At 32.4% G+C, this 21,653-nt stretch overlaps 1 long non-coding RNA gene across 1 annotated transcript in view; it reads left to right on the top strand.

The window, feature by feature from the left end:
- Positions 1-1,644: 1,644 nt before the first annotated feature.
- The window catches only part of LOC143270670 (uncharacterized), a 37,603-nt gene continuing 17,594 nt past the window's right edge, over positions 1,645-21,653 (top strand). Inside the window, exons 1-2 of the long non-coding RNA XR_013047914.1 lie at positions 1,645-1,920; positions 2,019-2,105. This is a non-coding gene — a long non-coding RNA (uncharacterized LOC143270670). The remainder of the gene's footprint in view (positions 1,921-2,018; positions 2,106-21,653) is intronic.

Raw genomic sequence — 21,653 nt, 5'->3', positions numbered from 1 at the left:
TCCCCAATATTTGCTACCACTTTTATATCCTATTCTTTCTTATTTTTAAAAGAATCCTCTGAATCCAGTTAGTGCTGTGTACCTGCATGCACACATGTATGTGTGCCTGTTTGTGTGAACATGCATGCATGTGTGTGTGTGTGTGTGTGTGTGTGTGTGTGTGTGTGTTTGTGTGTGTCTGTGTCTGTGTCTGTGTGTGCTTTTCAGTGTACTTGGACAACCAACCAGTGACTTTTTCTTCTTCATTCTCCCCAGTTTCTTTCTGCCCCCTCTTCCTTCTCCTCCTTTATATTCTTTAGTGCCTTTCTCCTGCACATTATAAAATATACATACTTGATACATTTAAATGTGCTTCTACTTACCTGTATTGCAAGTACTAGGGTGACAGAGGAAGATACATCACCATGAATTCTACACCAGTAAGTGCTATATAACAAAATTGTATCTCAGACATGACACATAGTTCTTGATCTAGTTTTCCTTTGTTGATACATGGAATAGCCTATTTTGTTTCTATTATAACTCATTTATACCTGAATCATTTTTATTGATGATTTAATAACTCAAAACTAAATGATGATTTAATTCCTCAAAACTAAACTCAAATTTAGTTTTGAGGAAAATATTTAGTAAAAATAGGATTTCTATTTTAAAATATGAGAACCATCACATTTTGCATTAAGATAAATTTTTTTTTGAGACAGGGTTTCTCTGTATAGCTTTGCACCTTTCCTGGGACTCACTTGGTAGCCCAGGCTGGCCTCGAACTCACAGAGATCCGCCTGGCTCTGCCTCCCGAGTGCTGGGATTAAAGGCGTGCGCCACCACTGCCCGGCAAGATAAAATTTTTGAAAGTGTACTAAAATAAGAAATGTATAGGAAGGATTAATTTGTACAAAATAAAGTAAATATCCACACAACATTCACAAAATACTGGAGATAATAGAATTTGACTTGTATCATGCTGAATATGAGGAGCAATGGAAAGAGAATGTATCAGTTAAAACATTGAATGTTCTAATCAGAAAGACTTTACACCATTGTGGTACCTTATGTATTCATCAGTACTGTTTAATAATTTTCAAAAGACTATTAAGTAAAGATTTTCCACATCTTATATTAAAATCATCTTTTTTCTGTTGCAATTTAAATACTTGTCAACATATTTTCTTCACAGTGATGTCATGAGATGGAATATTTGGCCATCCAATATCCAGTTTCTAAACTAAGTTTAATAGCTTCTTTGAAATTGATAGATTATAGCTGTTAGGGTGCTATATAAGTTCCTGCCACTGTGACTGAAATTGGTTGTGAAAATTATGCAGAATTGTCTATCACCCTTCATGAGCACATGCTCATTTGGAATCTAGAAGCTCACTGTGGGAGCCCACAACTGACTCAGTTTCTCAGTTTGAGTCTGAAGTCTATTCTGAGTCAATAGAGTTCAGGCTTGTTTGCTCCAAGACTGTGAGAAAGTTCTGATTAGCCCACAGGGTCTCCTTGAAGGGCTGTGAGAAAGTCCTGATTAGCCTACAAGAAGGAACACACTATCTAGCTAGATGCAGGCTGCTGACGCCAGCCAGAGGCACATTGAGATAGAAAATGAAACTGCCTGCTCCTTGACGCAAGGCAGGATAGATAGTGGCTAAATGCCTGTGCTGTGCATTGTTCTACCTCTGTCCTTCAAAATTGTATATAAGCTCGCTGTGAAATAAACTCGGGGCTGTCCAGCATTGACTGGCGGACCTCTCGGCTCTTCTCTGTCTTCTTCATTGATTCTTCAATCAGCATGCTTCTACCCAGCTACCCAGCTAACTGTTGGCAGGCTTCAGCAGTTCTCACTTCCCACCAAAGATTATTTCTGAGACAATGCAGAACTTCCAGGAAAGACATACTGATTATCCGGATAAAAGTTCTCAGGTGTGTTGGACTTTCTAAGTCTCATTTTATTCTTACTTTAGAAAAAAAACTTTTCTTAGATTACAGAATGTGCCTGATATCTTAATTTTTCCTTCCAGCATTGAAAATACCCCACAAGGTTGCTAATGATTCTTGTTCTTGGATTCTAAGGAGATGATGGCCATTTTACAAGTGGTCCTGGGATGGTAATGTATCTTTTGTGATCATTTTCATTTATCACACACTGCACTCATATTCATGATATTTCACATCATCACAAATAAGTAATTAATAGAATATTTAAAAATATTAGGCCCAGAGGTTTAACTAAGTGATGAGGTGATTGCTTGCATATCAGAGGCAGATGTGGTTAAAAGCTAAATTGAATTTTGGGAATGTACAAAAGTGCTTGGTTACTAGTGTGCCACTATTAGGATCCTGGAGAAGTCCCCCCCCCCAAAAAAAAAAAAAAAAAAAAAAAAAAAAAAAAAAAAAACACCGTCAATTATGCAATCAACAAGAGCGTTTATTTTAGCATGCTGGGGTTGACCATCCTATACAAAGGCAAAATGGTGATAATGACCAGAGAAGCTCACAGGCTTCTTTAAACACAGCCAAGGGGAGTTCCCAGAGCAGTTTTAGGACATTGCAGATATGATTGGCTTAAGCAAGTGGCAATCATATTAATACATTCTAGTTGGCTATGCCTAGTCATGGGCTGGTCAGGGCTATAGTTTCCCATTTCAGGGCAGGCCTGGACAAGTCTTTATTTAGTTATCTGCTGACTGTGCCTCAGGTCTGGCCTGGCCTGGCACTGCATGTACCAGGCCTCCTCATCCTTGCTGTCAAAGGTGTTGGAGATTGAATGCCCTTTGTTCATGCTTGCTCAGCATCAGGAAACTGAAATTGAGGCCTGATCTCTGAGCAAAGACTGAGCACCCTGTTATGGTATCTACTCAGTCCTCTCATCCTCCCCTTGAGTATTGTCATCTCAAATCTTGGAGATTTTTTGTTGTTGTTGTTTACAGGCTTGTATTGTCTGTTTTGTAGGGCCATGGAGTCCCTAATAATTCCAGAATGGTTAACATAAAAACAGCATTGTTTTCCCAAAGCCATGCACAGGCCCCCTTCTATTTTGGAGAGCTATTTTAGCTAAATGCAACAGTTTTTTAGGACATTTGTATCTATTGCCATTCTCAAAGCACTGTAATTCTGGCCTTGTAATATCAAGGCTGAATTTCCTGTACTTAGGGCCTCAGTTAAGCCAATGCCTAGGAGTGTTGTTATCATCAGGGTAGCAGACTGTTCTGGGGACTAACTGGACCAGGACACAAAAGATTTTGGTTTTATCTAAAACCTGAGCATTAACACAGGGAGTTAGGCCAGAAGAATATACCCATTAGGTATCATTCAGTGGGATCAAGAAGCCCATTCTAATTGGATTCTGAGTGAGATTATAGAGAAGGGAGTAGCCATTTGCAAATTTCTGTGTCACAGGTTTGATCCAGAGGCTGATAGTAGGATTTTAGCATCATCAGATTAGTGGTACCTACACAGTAGTCATCATTTAGTCAAGGCATCAATGATGAAAGAGCTAATAGAAATTAGCAGGAGCAGAAGGGTCAAAAGCCCTGTGATAGCTGACAGAGTTCCTTATCTAGAAGGAACTTAGAAATGAGAATGGGGACCAGTAATTATCTTATCTCAGTTCCTTATGACAAGAAATTCCCTTTTGATCTAACATTCCAAGGGGGTGGGAAAGAGGTGATGTATTCTCTTCTATAATTACTTCCTGATGGCATTAGGATGTTGTCGTCAGGGCCTTGGAAAGTTAGTCAAAGGCAAGGAGGGAATTTAGAAGCATCTGGTTCATTGATCAGCTGAAGAGTCAGTATTTACATTGGCTGGATTTTTCCATATCAGATTTCAGGGCTCACAGCCATTACCCAGATAGCCATCCCAGGCTCCTGTAGTCTTCATAGCATTGGAGGCAGAGATATTAGGACAGCATCCGTCATTGGTGGCCAGACTCATAAGGTGAGAGTTTTTCCTGTAAAGGAGGAACATGGGGAAGACTGATCTTATTTTGTCAGCATCTCACATGTCCACATTCTGGGCTTATTCCTGGCAGCAGGTATTGCATCAGGGCATCTTGCCCAGTGGTCAACGTTCTCAAAAGTCCAGGTGAAGTTGTTCTGTTGTTTCATTTCCTCTTTGGAGAATTTGGGAGTCATTGTTAGGAGCTGGGAGTCTCTGTTGTAGTAAGCTTATATCATTTTTTTTTGTTTTTTTGGTTTTTTTTTTTTTGTTTTTCAAGACAGAGTTTCTCTGCGTAGCTTTGCGCCTTTCCTGGGACTCACTTGGTAGTCCAGGCTGGCCTCGAACTCACAGAGATCCGCCTGCCTCTGCCTCCCGAGTGCTGGGATTAAAGGCGTGCACCACCACCGCCCGGCATATATATCAAATAATTTAAATGCCATATTCATCAGAACTTGGACAGGTTTGAGAACTATTGTCTAATAAATATTTCTGAGCTAAGCAACCCTAGATTTAATCCTGAAAATATATCTAAGTTTGGTAGCAACAATCAGACCATTGTTTTATCCTGTACCTATTTTAGACTCAACAATAATAAAGGAATGCCTATTTTAATTATCAAAATATTTTGTATTTAGAGTAATGTATAGGTACACTCTTATATTTTAATATCTATTGTATTGTATCTGGTTTTATGTCAGCATATGTAAATGTAATGTAAAACGTAATAATGGGAACACATGTCCTAATGGTAAAATAATATAAAATTTGTGTACATTGAAACTGATGCAGTAACATGCAATATAATCAGAAGAGAATTAGTGAGGTTATACACATACTATTATAAATATACTAGTGTAATAATGTGGTCATTCAAATAATTACAAAGGGACATAGACATTAATAAATATGTTAACTGGAAAGGTTTCATGATGTGCATACTATTAATTTATTATTCTATTAAAATCTTCACTTATGAAACAAACTGTTAATGTTGAGGTTTTGTGAAAATATAACAGCACAGATTAAATGAAGTCTTGATACAATTAATTGAGGAGCTTTCTGTCAGCAGAGTATTTTTGATGTAGCTCAATAAAATAGTGTGTGAAATAAATTTCCTGGTTTAAAACTATGCTCTAGTGATTATATGACATATATAATGAAAATGTAATGTAGCTCAAATAAACATTACTAATATGTAGTGTAACTCATGTAAATGTATAGTTTTAATGAGAAAATATCAGTATGAATAACTAATCTAAATGTTAAATAACTAGGATATAATTGAAAATAGCTTTTTACATAAATAAATAAATTTAATATATAGATGTAGTAGTATTTAAGGTAATGTTTAGTAATTATTTGTTGTTAATATTTAAATTCTTAACATCATGGAAAATCTACAGGACAGGATAGCTATGAGGGCAGATTATTGGAGAATTTTGGCATGGTTATGAGTTTGATGACCAGCACTGCATTGTAAGATAAAGGGCAGACATATATTTGAATGATAGGACACTTATTTGATTAGCATTAGCATCAGGGGCAAATAAAAAGTGCAACAGTATGAGAGATTCATTTTCACTATAAAGTACATTTTTTACAAGTATGTTGTTTTAATTTATTAAAATAAACTAATATATTCATAAGCCAAACATCACAATTAGAGAGTGTAATTGTTAATCTGATGCCAGTGTTAAATATGATAAAATACTGTAAAATAGATCCCTTGTTAAATAATAATACAGTAACACCCATTATAACTTTCACACTTACAGTAATATTTATATAAAACACTGAAATGTCCTACTATATACTGCATTTCTTACAATTTTAATTAAGAATATATATAATAGAAAATAAAAATTATGTGTTCTAACTCTTTAATAATTTAAAGTTAGTGTACAGCCAATTCAGTAACATGAAATATGAGTAAAATTAATGAAAGTTCATTCACATAATTTCTTACATTTGTTAGGTTAATAATTCGGATATTCCAATAATTACATATTGACATATGCAATATAATATATTAAGTTAAAATATATGTGATATATATAATAATTATGTGCAATTAGTGTTAAAAATCCTTAACATTTAATATAAATCTAATGACTGAACCTGAATCATTTTAGATATTGCAGATTTTAGATATCCTTTATTGATAATAGTTCTTGAAATTAATTTAGTTCTTTAAAAAATATTTTGAAAGAGCTTACATATTCCCTGAGTAATGGCTTTGTATGACACTGATAGAACTTTAAAGTTGTTTTTGTACAGTGCTGCATGCAAACAGCTATTTTAATGTATATGCATAGGTTTTTTTCTCATATACAAGTTTTCATAAGCCTTCTACCTATCATACAATAATTGCAGAATTGAGCTATAGCCCACCCTTGAGATATATCCTTAATTCTTACATTGTTACATTTGTTATATATTTGGTATTTGATGCTCTTTGTGATTCAAATTGTACCTCTGTATTACTAATATCATTTTAAACTTTAATACCTTCATTGAACCTGGAAATAATTGTACTCAATAAATTAAAACAAACAAACCTAATATTTAAGAAAAAACACTAAATTATAGAAAACATAGCCAAAGTATTTACTTATTATTTTAAGCAATTGTTCATATTACATATAAACTAAGGAGTCAGTCTAACATTGCAATCAAAACTCAAGTAATACATCCTGGTTTTCTGTTAATTTTGACTTTTTTTTTTTTTTCGAGACAGGGTTTCTCTGTGTAGCTTTGCACCTTTCCTGGAGCTCACTTGGTAGCCCAGGCTGGCCTCGAACTCACAGAGATCCGCCTGGCTCTGCCTCCAGAGTGCTGGGATTAAAGGCGTGCGCCACCACCGCCCGGCTAATTTTGACTTTTTGAGAAAATGTATCAGCACAGACAAAAGTCTAAATAGAGTTTCTCAAGTTGCTTTCTATCAAGTGAAAAATACTTTCAATATATTTCTACTAAATGGTGTACAAAATAATTTTTCTTGTTTAAAGTGTTTTAGTGAAGAAATGATAAATATACATATTTATCTAACATAAATTTAAATGTAATTCAGTTAAATGTGATTAGTATGTAATATAACTTACACAAATGTGTAGTAATGACTATTAATATTAATATCAACATATAATCTGAATTAAAAGTTAATATGTTAAAATGAGTGTGCATAGGCGCAAAGCTACACAGAGAAACCCTGTCTCGAAAAACCAAAAAAAAAAAAAAAAAGATAATTTTAATTCTAAATAATGTGATAATTATGTTAAGATTTAGTGCTAATATGTTATTAGTGTTATAATTTTAACATTGAGGAAAAACTATGTGACAGGATAGTTTTGAGGACAGATCAGTGGAGAAATCTTCTGTCATACTCAGGGTCATGTGTTTGATGGGGAAAGCAAAGGGGAATTGATTTGTTTAAATGATAGGATAATTTATTTGATTAGCTATAGCAACAGATTTAAATAAATAAATGAAAAGATAGACGAGATATTTTCCTTCTTTAATACATTTTTATAACTTGAGTAACTATATATTAAAGTAAGTCAATTTATTCATAAAGAAAACATCAGAATTCGTTGCTGTTATTATTGAATTTTATAAAAAAATGTAAAGTCAATAACTTCTTAAACAAAAATAAGGTATTTTTTAAATATCAAAATATTTTAAATTTAGTGTAATTTATAGAAAAACAAATGTTTTAATATACACTATATAGTGCTTAGTTTTATGCTGTAATATATATGATGTAATATAAAGCAAAATAATTGGAAAACTTGAACAAATGCAGAAATAATATAAAAATTGTGTACATTATAGCCAATGAAGTAACATGCAATATAATATGAGAAATATTAATATCTTATATATATATATGTATATATGTTAGTTTAATAATTTGGACATTCTAATAATTACAGAATGACAGTAACAATAAATAAGTTAACTTATTTGATACACATAAGTATCATTGTATTAAAATTTTTATTTTATTATTAATGTAAATCAATTAATTTGATAGAAATTTTATGTATTATACCATGTTTTAGTTACAATATATTGATACTAGATTTGTAAGTTAGCATATTGCTTTTAAATACTGTTTCAAAATTGCTTATGTAATTTGTAGATACTTACTGTTATATGACACTGATAAAACTTGTAATAGATGTATTTAAATTTCTGGATGTAAATTGTTAAAACAACTGTTGCAAAACAATATTCTGTTTTTATATACATATATTTTTCTCAACAAGATAGATTTTTAATAAATAAAAAAGTCATTTTCACAAGCCTGGTATGTTATGCAATAATGCAGTATTGTAATATGCAATAATATGCTATTAACAGTGCACTCTAATGCACTGTTTCTCAGACCTTGTGATATATACTTATTCTGAAGTTTTTACAATTGGTCTTTATTTGTAAATTAATGGCCATTTTATTTAAATTACTAATACTATTTAAAGTGTTAATGTATTCATTATACATGGAAATTTTTGCATTTACATAAAGTAAAAGTAAGTCTTTAGATTTTTTAAATGAGTGGAAATTGGAAAATAAAATGCCAAAATAGTTTTGTTATTACTGCAAAAGTTATGCATATTGCACACAAAAACTCAATATTCAATCTACTGTTATAACCTGAGTTTCTGATATTATTAACTTTTTGAGAGGATGTACCAGCACAGATTAAGTCTTGATACAAAGTAATTGAGTAGCATTTTATCAGTAGAAGAATATTTTCAACATAATTAAATTAAAAATGTACAAAACAAATTTCCTTGCCTAAAATATGTTAGTGATGGAATGATTTAAATACATAAATAATATAAAATTAATGTATCTCAAATAAGCATGACTGTAAATAATAGAATATAATTTACATGAACACATTGTTAAGTAAATGTCAGTATGACTATGTAATCTAAATTTCAAGTAATTAGTATTTAATGAAAAATAAGAGTTTATACAGAAAGGCACAATTTATATCTAAATGTTGGGGTTGTTAAGAAAATGCTTTTTATTAATTTTTATGAGTATTAAATTTTCATAACACTGAGAAGAAACTATATAATAAGATAGTGGTGAAGGTAGGTTAATGGAGTATGGGGTCCTGCACCACTGGGAAATTAGGTCCCCTGAAAGGTAAGAGCAGCTACTGGCCTGTTCCCCAGACACCCTTCTCCCTCACCCCCTGCAGAGGGGAGACAATCAGACACAGCAGGGAGCCCAGTCAGGAAAGGACTCCTTTATTGATAGGCAGTAAGCCTCTTTTATAGCAAAAAACCTCAGAGCCCTAGGAGGGTGGGAGGAACCAACCAATCGTTTTAAAGGTCACCTTATACTCATTTTTTTGTTTGTTTGTGAGTTGTGTAAGTACTGACATCATCTCCTGATCTTAGTATCTTATCTCAGTGTAAACAACTTGAGCTAGGCACCTTTTGTATCTAATCTCCACACAAACAACCTAAGTTAACTTCCTCTCAGCACCATCCTTGTAGCCCATATATGCCCCACATTGGAGTACTATCTTGACAAGGTCCTGGGTTTGATGAACAGCACTGCAGAAGAGGTCGAGGGGCAAAACATTGTTCAGATGCTAGGATAATTTGGTTAGCAATTGCATCAGGGACAAAAAAACAAGGCAGTAATAGTAACTGATTTTTCCATTTTAAATACTTTTTATATCTAGGTTGATGAAATTTACTGGAAGAAATTAATGTTTTCATAAAAAAATATAATAATTGATTGCTGTAATTTTTATGCCAAATTGAATATGTTAAAATATTTATATCTCTGGTCATTAAATTTAATTTTAGAAGTCATAAAACTTCAAACTGGATGCTGTAATTGTTAATCTGTTTTATCTTTCAAAATATTTTACATTTACAGTAAAACATATGAATTACCAAAATGTTTTATTATATATTGTATATGTGTATTATATATATCTTCAAAATATGTATAGTATAATGTAAACACAACACTGGGCAAACATGTCTTAATTTTGAAACAATACATTTTTAGTTTCCATTACAGTTAATTCAGAAATAAGTAATTGAATATGAGTAAAACTAATAAGATTGGTGCACACACTTTATATATACATCTATGCAATACTTTGGGCATTCCAATACTTATAGTGACATAATCATTAATAAATATATTAACTTGAAAGCTTACATGTGATACACAAAATGGACTTATGTATAATTAGCATTAAAATTCATATCAAATGATAGAATGCAAGTCACTCCAGCTATTGTCTTAAGATTCTAGGGATATTATGTTAATAATAGTTTATGAAATTATCTTAGTACTTTAAAAATATTTAAAAATTGCCCACACTATTACTGAGTAATTGCCTTTATATGACACTGATTGGTGCTGTGTATGATGGCTTCATGCCTTTTATTCCAGCACTTAGGCACAGATGTGAAGCAGATTTCTGTGATTTTAAGACCAGTCTGATATACATAATGAGATCCAGGTCAGCCAGGGGTACATACATTGACCTTGTCTCAGAAAGCAAAACAAAACTAAGCAACAGAACCAAACCCAAAAAATAAACGACACTGATAGGACTTTAAAAATTGTGTTTGTAAAATGCTAGAAGCAAATGATTAAAATTGCAGTTTAAGTTCAAGAGTTTCAACTCATATACATAGATTTTTTTTTTTTTCCAAATCAGGGAAATCTTTAGTAAATAACTAAGGAATCTTCACAAGCAAGCACATGGTATGTGATAATTGAACTAATGAGCTATAGTTCTGTCCTTGTGAAATATCCTTATGTCTTGCATCTTCAGAATTAATATGTATTTGTTAATTGATGCCTGTTACAATTCAAATAGAACATTAGTTTTACTAATATCATTAATTTTTCTTTTATAGAAAAATAGATTTTTTAATAAAATATATTCTGACTATATATATGTATATAGTTTCCCATCTCCTAGCTGCTCAGAGATCCTCTCCACATCCCTTTCCATCTGGATTTACAACCTTTCTGTCTCCCCTCAGAAAACAAATATGCATCTAAGGAACAGTAAGGAAAGCAAAGCAAAGCAAATAGGTATAAGACAAGACAAACAAACGGATTAAAAAGAACCCAAGAAAAAGCATTAGAAAAACATGTAAAGAGACACACTCAGAAATTTGCACACACAGAAATTCCAGTAAAAGCCCAAAGCTGGAAGCCATAATATATATGCAAAGGACCTGTAAGTTTAAAAACATATATAGTAATGCCCTGACACAACATTATGAAACAAAGAACCTTCAAAGATGCCACTGATTTCGTTTTGTGTTGGCCATATATTATTGGACATGAAGCTTCATTGAACATGGAAATTTGTATTAACTAAAATAAAGTACAGTAACTCATTAATTTTTTAAGGAAAAATACTACATTTTGGGAAATTAATTGCCAAACTATTTTTTCTTGTTGTTATAAGAAAACTGTATATAATTTATATACACTAAATAATCAATCTACAATTACAAGCAGACTGCCATAATTATTTATTTTCTGTTAATACTGACCTTTTGAAAAAAATACCAGCACAGATTAGAGTCTTGATACAAATTTTCAATTTCCTGTCAATAGAAAAACATTTTAAACATAATTTAGTTAGAGACCACAGACAAACATTATGTAGATACTGAGAGACCATGGAACATTCATCCCTTGCTTCAGGGCTTACAGAACACTACCAATAGAGGAAGCAGGAGTATAAGCTCCAGAGGGGATGGAGGACCCCAAGAAAACAAGGTCCTCTTAATCAACATGAGCAAAGCTCACAGAGACTGAGACAGCATGGGTCTGCACCAGGTTCTCTGATACACATTATGTTAGTGTTTTTGTGGGACTCCTGAGAGAGTGAATGAATGGGTCTCTGACTCTTGTGCCCTGTCTTGGGCTCTTTCTTCTGTTGGTCGGCCTTGTCCAACATGTATATGATAGTTGTTGTCTTATTATATACTATTTGGTGTTATAAAAAAAGAATGAATGGAAAGCTAGCAAGCAATGGAACTGTCATTCATACCTGCTATGAGAGGGAAAATGAGTTTGCTGCAATGGAATGACACTGGATATGTCAACCACTTTAGGGTAAATCTATGTTCAGGAGTACTTGACCAACAAATAATGGACTCCACAGTTTTGTGTGTGTGCTTTTATTTGGTTAAAGTTTTTTTTTTTCCTCTTCTTTGATTTTTCAAGACAGGGTTTCTCCGTGTAGCTTTGCGCCTTTCCTGGAACTCACTTGGTAGCCCAGGCTGGCCTCGAACTCACAGAGATCTGCCTGCCTCTGCCTCCCGAGTGCTGGAATTAAAGGCATGCACCACCACTGCCTGGCTTGGTTACATTTTTTTTTAATTTTTCTAATTTTGGGTGAAGTATTTTATTTGCTAGGTTTTGTGCTTTTTGTTGTTATATAGGATTTTTTTCTTTTTTAGAAAGAACTTAAATTTGTCAGGGTAGGGAGGAGAGGATCTTGATAACTTGGGGGAGGGGAAAACAATGATAAAAATATATATTTGCATTTAAAATTTGTTTTAAATAATAAAAATAAATAAACTATGCACAAAGAAAATTTCCTCATTTTAAAAATACTTTAGTGATGAGACTATTTATATACATATGTCATAAAAATTGTAATATAGCTCAAATAAGCATAAATAACATGTAATGTTTTATAACATAAATGCATAATATTAATGAATATCAATGTGAATATGTAATTTAAATTGTAAGTAACTGGGATATAATTGAAAATAATTCATACACAGATCATTTAAATATCTGGATGTTGTGGTACTTAAGTTAACATTTAGTTAATTTGTTATTAGTATTAAATTTTCAGAATATTGAATCTGAACTATATGACAGGATAGCTGTGAAAGTAGATTTAATGGCCAACATTGCAGAGGAGGTCAAAGGTCAGACTTCTGTTGAAATGCTAGGACATTTTATTTGATTAACAATAACATCTGTGGAAAATAAAAAAAAGTTTTTAAAAAGTGTGAAATTATATTTTCCCTTTTCAATACTCTGTATTATTATTATTGTATTATTAATGTACTTTGATTAACTATATTAAAAGAAATTAACATATTTATAAACAAAACATTATAACTTTTGCTGTGATTGTTAACCTGATATCAATACTGAGTTTGATAAAGTATAGTAAAACAGATCTTTTGTTAAATAATAATAAACAAATACATGGTTTAGCTATAAAAATATTTCATGTTAAAAACAAATCATTAGTTTAAAAAATTGCACTATAGAAAATAAAATCCTCAAATTTTTCTAGTATCATATTCATAACTATATAATTTGTATAAACTGGACAATCTTCACATTCTGCAAGTAAGCAGAAAAACAGATTATATCTTGATTAAAATTTTGACACAGATGAATCAAGTTACTTTCATCAATAGAAAAATTTTTCCAACAGAGTGCAAATAAATAATATCCAAAATAATTTTCTTTGTTCATAAAAGGCTTTAGTGATTGAATGATTTATATGCATATATAAGTGTATAATCAACCTCAAATAGGCATGATTAATATGTAATATAATATGTTATATAAATATATCACAATGTATAAATAACAATATGAGTATATAATATAAATTGCAAATAATTAGGATACAACTGAAAATAAAACTTTATGAAAATAAATACCTGGGCAGTGGTGGCACACACCTTTAATCCCAGCACTTGGGAAGCAGAGGCAGGTAGATCTCTGTGAGTTCAAAGCCAGCCTGTTCTACAGAGCTAGTTCCAGGACAGCTAGGGTGGTTACACAGAGAAACACTGTCTCAAAAGAAAAGAAAGAAAGAAAAAGAAAGAAAAAGAAAGAAAGAAAGAAAGAAAGAAAGAAAGGAAGGAAGGAAGGAAGGAAGGAAGGAAGGAAGGAGAAAAAGAAAGAAAGGAAACAACAAAAAAGAAAATAAATATTCATAATATATGTTGTATTAAGTTATTGTTTAGTATTAATTTGCCATTAGTTTTAAATTTTATTAAAATTGAGAGTTAAATGTGTGACATTGGAGAACTATCTTGGCAGACCTATTGCTATAGATTTTACATCCAACACTGGAGGACAGGTCAAGGGGCACACTTTTTTTTAAATGACAGGGCAATTTATTTGATTAGCAATAAGAATAAGAGCAAATGAAGTACATGAAAAAATAGAAAGATTATTTTTCTTAAACAAATTTTAAATTAACAAGATTTAATATATTAAAAAAAGTAATTTATTCTGAAGGAAATTATCAGAATTTTTTGTTGAGATTATGGATCTGATACTAATGTTGAATATGATAAAAACTAACGTTATCATGCTACATAATAATAATGTATACAGTACCTGTAGTATTTTACTACATACTGTATTATGCATAGATTTATACTAGAATAGATATAATATAATACCACACATATTTGGAAAACCTATCCTAATGGTGAAATAATATACAATTAGTGTACATTATAATTAATACAGTAACATGTAAAAGAATATGAGTGAAAATTTGCTGCACACCTTTATACATGATAAAATATAATAATTTGAACATTACAAAAATTATGTATTGAGTCATTAATAAATATTTTAACTTTTAATTAAATTTTTATATGTATAAGTTTATATACACAATAAATGTTAATATATAATTGCATTAAAATCATTAACAAATTAAAACAAGTGATAAAAAATAAAATAAGTGTGATTTTATCTTATAATTTCAACAGATATAGGACATTATATTAGTAATTGGTTTGTAAATTAGTGATTTTAAACAATATTTCAAAATTCCTTACACTCTCCCTAAGTAATCACCTTCATATGAAAATGATAAACCTTGTAAACCTGTGTTTACAGAGTGCCAGATGCAACTTTTAAAACACGTGTTTTAATACACGATTCTATCTTCAAATACATATATTTCCCCCAATCTTATAGATCTTTTGTAAATAACTACAGCAGCTTTCTATGCCACGTCCATTTTGTGTGGTAAGTGCACCATTGATTGAGTCTAGCCCTTAAATAGAAGTTTAACTCTTACATCATTAGAATTGGCTGCATTAATATCTTCAGAAGAAAAACATTAGAATTCATTACTGTAATTGTTGATCTGTTGCTAATGTTGAATGGGATGAAAAAAATCTTTAAAATAGATCTCTTGTTCAATAATAATAATGTAATTCTTATTTTAACTGGAAACATTTACATTTACAGTAATGCTTTTATAAAACTCTGCAATGTTTTAGTATATTCTGTATTGTGTATAGCTTTATGCTAAATTATGTATAATAATAATAGAAACATAATATTGAGAAGTCATATCCTAATGTTGAGATAATATAAAGTTAGTGTACCTAATAGTCAATAGAATACGGGAAAAATTAAAAAGAGTTGATACACAAACCTTTATACCTTAATTTAATAATTTGGACATTCAAATAAATATATGATCATTTATAATAAATATACTAATTATAGATCATATGATATATACATATATAAGTATTAATGTATAATTAATATTAAAATCCTTAAATTTAATTATATCAAATGATTGGATAATCATTTTTTCTGTTATAGCAGATTTTAGAAAAATTGCTATAGTATTTCTTAGTACTTATAATTATATGACTCTGATAGTAGTTTGAAAATGTACAATAGCCTCATCTTGTGAAATATATTTATTTCTTGCTTTTTTAAAATTGGAATGCATTTGCTAATTGATGCTCTCTAGAATTCACATTAATAGAAATTTTATATTTAATATTTAAAATTGAAGAGCTTCCTAGAACATGGAAATATATGTGTTTATTCTATTAAAACAACTCATTAGTTTTTAAAGAATATTGCATTATATGGACAAATAAAAGGCCTAAGTACTTTTATTTACTGTAACACAACTATTCACATTACATATAAACTAAGCAATCAATCACAGTTACGGAAAATCAACACCAGAATTATTTCCTCATTTTCTATTGATACTGACTTTTTGAGAAATTATACCAACACAGATTAAAGTCTTGGTTCAAATTAATCAAGTAACTTTCCATTAGTAGAAAAAATATTTATAACAATTCAGTTAAATAATGTACAAAATAAATTTACTTTAAAAAATGCCTTAGTCATGTAGTGATTTGTTTATTTATGTAATCTGAATATATATCTTATATAAATATGACTCATGTGATATAATCTAGGTTATATAAATTTGTACATTAAATTATTAAATACCAAAATGAAGATATAATCTAGATTTTAAAATATTTGGAATATAATATAAAATAAGAGTATACAAATAAATAAGCTTAATAACTAAATTTTGTAGTATTTATGTTAATGTTTGGTGTTAATTAGACATTATTATTAAAATATTTTAAGAATGTGAATTATAGGGCAGGGCAGCTGTGAAAACTAGTCCAACTCTGCTGGCATACCTGAAGTCTTGGGTTTGGTGTCCAGCACTGAGTGAAGGGCAAGGGGCAGATATATGTTCAATAGATGTGGCAATTTATCTTATTAGCCATATGAACAGGGGCAAAGAATTAATTAATTAATTAATTAATTAATTAATTAAAAAATAAAAATAAAAAATAAAAACATTTTTCTGTTTAAAAGATTTTTGAAATTTACCTTGATTAAATATATTAAAAGAAATATGACATTTATAAGCAAAATATTAATAAAATTAGCATAGTTTTTGATAATAATGTTGAATTGGATAAAAAAATCGGTAAAATCACTACATTGTTAACTAGTAATAAAATGATACCTGATTTTAAGCTATGAAATATTTTCATTTATTTAATATCTTTATAATATATTATAATGTTTAATACATACTGTAATTTTTATAACCTTTTGCTATGCTATGATATGCTTAATATAATCCTTGCAAATGATGTCTTATTTGTGAAATACTGTAGTAGCTGTACTGTACCATCAGTTTTGTAATGTGCAATTTAATGTGAATAAAACTCGTAAGAGTTAATACACATTACTTTATAGATATTCAATTGTAGTAAATAGCTTGGGCATTCAAACAAACACAGAGTCACATAGTTCTCAAGGAATATGTTAATTAAACCTTATAAACACAAAAAGTATCTGAAAGTAGTATTTAAAAACCTTTACATGATATATAAGTGAAAATATAAAATAACAATCATCTTACATATAACAGATTTTAGGAACACTATAGATAATAGATTTTGGAAATTAATTAGTGCTTTTAAATAAAATTTCAAAATTGCATACAGTTCCTTAGTTATTGCTATAATGTGACTCTGATAAAATTGTTAAAATATATTTTTTTAATGCTGAAAATATATTTTTAAAGTGCTAGATGCAGAATGTTAAAATGACTTCTTAATACAGTATTTGCTTTTAATATGCATAGGTTTGTGGTGATAATCTAATTGTACTGAATTATTATTTTGATTGTATGTTAATAAATAAAGTTGTCTGGGAGTCAGAGCTATTAGAGCCATAGCAAGAGCCGGGCGGTGGTGGCACACGCCTTTAATCCCATAAGATCTCTGTGTGTTCAGGGATATAGTCAGCATTGGAGACATATGCCTTTAAGACCTAGGGGGCTGTACATTCAGACAGTGACGAGGCAGTCATGTGTTTGGGTTTACAACCAATGAGAAGGCAGAACAACATACTTTAAAAAAACGAACCGACAGGAGGTAGGTCTCTTTTCGCGAAGCTGGGACAGCAGGAGGAAGGGTGAGATTTTAGCTCTGAGCTCTGACTTCTCGGCTTTCTCTTTTACATTGTTTCTGTCTTTCTTATTTAATAAGACGGTTGGTTACATCTACATCTGGCGCCCAACGTGACAAGAATCCATTAAAAACTGCTTGGCTTGGCGGCAGGTCCGCTTTCCCGCAAGGGCGGCAGGCGGCCCGCGGCGGCGGCGGCGGCGGCAGCGGCGGCACACGGCGGCCGGCGGCGATCGGCTTCTTAGTCTGAGCTGCTGGCGTCCTAGTCCGGGTAGCAACTTCTAGCCCGGGCCTAGGTCTGTGAGCAGCTTGCCTAAAGCCGGTGCTACAAACAACTCAGACCTGCCCTGCCGAACAGGGCCCTGCCTGTAAAGCCAACGCACGTGGTCGGAGCTTAAGGAAGCCAGACCCAAGCCTTGACTCGGCACAAGAGGGAACACGTGGCTGCATTTAAGCTTTAGCCGGCTACGCTTTCTTGTGCGTTCTCTCTTTCCTCTCTCTCTCTCTCTCTCTCTCTCTCTCTCTCTCTCTCTCTGGATTTACACCTGGGACACTAGGTGGCTGCTTTGAAAATCCCCTCGGATTTCTACTGTTCTACGCAGATTTGGTAAGTCATAATATATCAGATATTTTAAAGGAAACTATCTAAAAGAGAATTTTTTTCCACATTAAAAAACAAATGGGTTTTATGTGTACATTGGAAGAAAATTGGTTTTTGTTCGAAATTTTAGGCAGTCTGGCAATGGAACAACTATATAATATTAGTATTGGTGGAATTATGCACCTCATCACTATAATAATCCACATTTTAATATTTAAAAAGATAGTCAATTTAAGTGCCAGGATAACAGCGTTAGAAGAACTTGTTAAACCTGTAAAAATTCAGACAGAAGAAATTAACAGTGAAGTTGTTTCAAGTCGGGATCATAAGGTTGCAGAAAGAAAGCCTGTTTTCACACAGTCACCCTTAATTTATCCTGTAACAGTACAGCAGATGCCTGATCAAATGGCTACACAAAATACTTGGGCTCCAATTGAAATGTTGGATTTAAAAAGGTTTAAGGAGGCAATAGTATCTTATGGCATGCATTCCCCATATGTAAAGCAAATGTTAAACACTTGGTCAACATATAATAGGATAGTACCACAGGACTGGCGGGACCTCGCACAAGGTGTTCTGGAACCCAGCCAGAGACTTCAATTTCTGACTTGGTTTAAGGAGGAGGCTAAAAACATAGAAAAACAATGGAGGGATAAAGGAGTACAAGTTTGCCAGGATCAGCTTATGGGCGAAGGCCAATATGCTTCAGCACAAGCACAATGTTTATATGATGTCCAAACCCTAATTTTATGTCGAACGGCAGCCTTGAATGCATGGGACAAAGTTGAGGAACCAGGAAAAAAATCTGAGTCATTTACAAAGGTGAAGCAAGGCCCAAAAGAGTCTTTTACAGATTTTTTACAAAGACTGGCTTCAGCAGTAAAGAGAACGGTCTCGGATTCAGAAGCTGGTAAGGCAATAATTGAATCTTTGGCCTTTGAGAATGCGAATGCAGCATGCAAAAGAATAATCAGGCCATTAAGGGCAAGATCTGCACCTATGGAAGATTGGATTAGAGAAACAATTAATGTTGAAGCTGATGAGCATGATGATACATGGGTAGGAGAAGTAATTTCAAAAGGTTTGAGGAGTGTTAGATGTTTTGGATGTGGAAAGCAAGGACATTTGAAAAGGGACTGTAGACAGATCATTTCCAGAAACAATGTTTCTTCAAGGAACAATGGCAACAGAATGCCCCTTCCTTCTGGAGTATGCAGAAGGTGTGGTAAGGGAAAACACTGGACCAACGAATGTAGATCAACAAAGGACAGACAGGGTAATCCTTTGCCTCAGTCTTCGGGAAACTCCCAGAGGGGCCTCAGGCAGGCCCCCAGTGCAAATCCAGTTCAAACCTTTCCGGCAGCCATAGAGGAAATGCCTGCTCTGGAGAGCGATTAAATAACCAAATGCCTATTGGAATAAATCATGCTGGTCAGAATGATGAAACAGAGAGAATAGAAAATTCAGGAGAAAACATAAAGAAAATTTTTTGGCAAACTTCTATTAATGAACAAAGACCAAAATTAACGATAAAAATAAATGGTGTTTTGTTGTCTGGTCTGGTAGACACAGGTGCGGACGTTACCATAATTGCACCAGAATTTTGGCATCCAACTTGGCCTCTTCAGGAGGTAAACGTTCAACTGTTAGGAATTGGGACATTATCTCAGGTGAAACAGAGTGCAAGATGGCTCGAATGTATAGGTCCAGAAGGACAGAGAGGAAAATTAAAACCATATGTGGCTAACATAACTATGAACCTGTGGGGTCGAGACTTGTTGCAACAATGGAATACTCAGATTAACATCCCTCCAATCTCAGAAACAAATCATAAACTAGCACATGTTACTGAGAGAAATATTAGAAGATATTGTTCTAATGAGTGGTCACCAGCCATCCATATTATACAAGAACAGGGCACAATAACTGATGATCTTCCAAAGACACCAACAGCTCTACCTTTAAAATGGTTAACAGACAAGCCTGTATGGGTCCAGCAATGGCCTTTAACAACAGAGAAACTCCAGGCTTTAGAAGAGCTGGTAGAAGAACAGTTAAATGCTCAGCATATTGAAGAATCAACCAGCCCTTGGAATTCTCCTGTATTTGTTATTAAAAAGAAATCTGGTAAATGGAGAATGGTAACAGACCTTAGGGCAATTAACAAAGTAATTCAGCCAATGGGTTCTCTACAATCTGGGATGCCTTTGCCTACTCTGTTACCAAAAGGATGGCCTCTCATAGTTATTGATTTAAAAGACTGTTTCTTTTCAATACCCTTACAAGAAAAAGACAGAGAAAGATTTGCTTTTACAGTGCCTACTTATAATAATTCTCAACCGGTTAAAAGATTTCAATGGAGGGTCCTCCCACAGGGAATGTTGAATAGCCCAACTCTGTGCCAATATTTTGTACAACAGCCATTGGAAGTGATACGTAAAAAATTTCCTAAATCTATAATTTATCATTATATGGACGATATTTTACTAGCTGACTCAAATGCAGATACTTTAGAAATAATGTTTGAAGAAGTAAAGAAAATTTTGCCTCGCTGGGGATTACAAATTGCTCCTGAAAAGATACAAAGAGGAGATTCTATTAATTATTTAGGATACAAAATAGAGCTACAAAAAATTAGACCCCAAAAGGTGCAAATTCGGAGAGATAGACTACAGACTCTTAATGACTTTCAAAGATTATTTGGAGATATTTCTCATCTACGAACTATTGTTGGGGTAAAAAATGATGAACTGACTAATTTGTTCAAAACCTTAGAAGGTGACAAGGACTTAAATAGTCCAAGAGAATTATCACCTGAAGCTGAGAAAGAATTAGCCTTGGTAGAAAAGAAAGTGCATGAAGGACACGTGAATCGTATTGATCCAAAGCTGGATTGCATTTTGGTTATCTTACCTTCTAGGCGTTCTCCTACTGGAATATTAATGCAGAGGGAAGATATTATATTGGAATGGATATTTTTACCAAATAAACCAAATAAAAAATTAAAAACTTATGTGGAAAAAATCTCTGACTTGATTTACAAAGGAAAATTGAGACTTCGTCAATTAGCAGGCATAGACCCAGCAGAAATTGTCGTACCATTAACTAAGGAGGACATTGAAAAATTATGGACAGAAAGTGAACCTTGGCAAAGAGCTTGCAGTAATTTTTTGGGAGAAATTAACAGCAAATATCCCAAAAGCAATAGAATTGATCTTATAAAGAGAGCTGAATGGATCTTGCCTCGAATTGTACGGCAAAAACCCATATCTGGAGTTCGTACATTTTATACAGATGCCAACAAAGAAGGAAAGGCAGGTTACAAATCAGAAAAT

The sequence above is a fragment of the Peromyscus maniculatus genome, chromosome X (assembly GCF_049852395.1).
Source record: "Peromyscus maniculatus bairdii isolate BWxNUB_F1_BW_parent chromosome X, HU_Pman_BW_mat_3.1, whole genome shotgun sequence".
NCBI lineage: Eukaryota > Metazoa > Chordata > Mammalia > Rodentia > Cricetidae > Peromyscus > Peromyscus maniculatus.
This window is presented reverse-complemented; position numbering and strand designations above follow the sequence as displayed.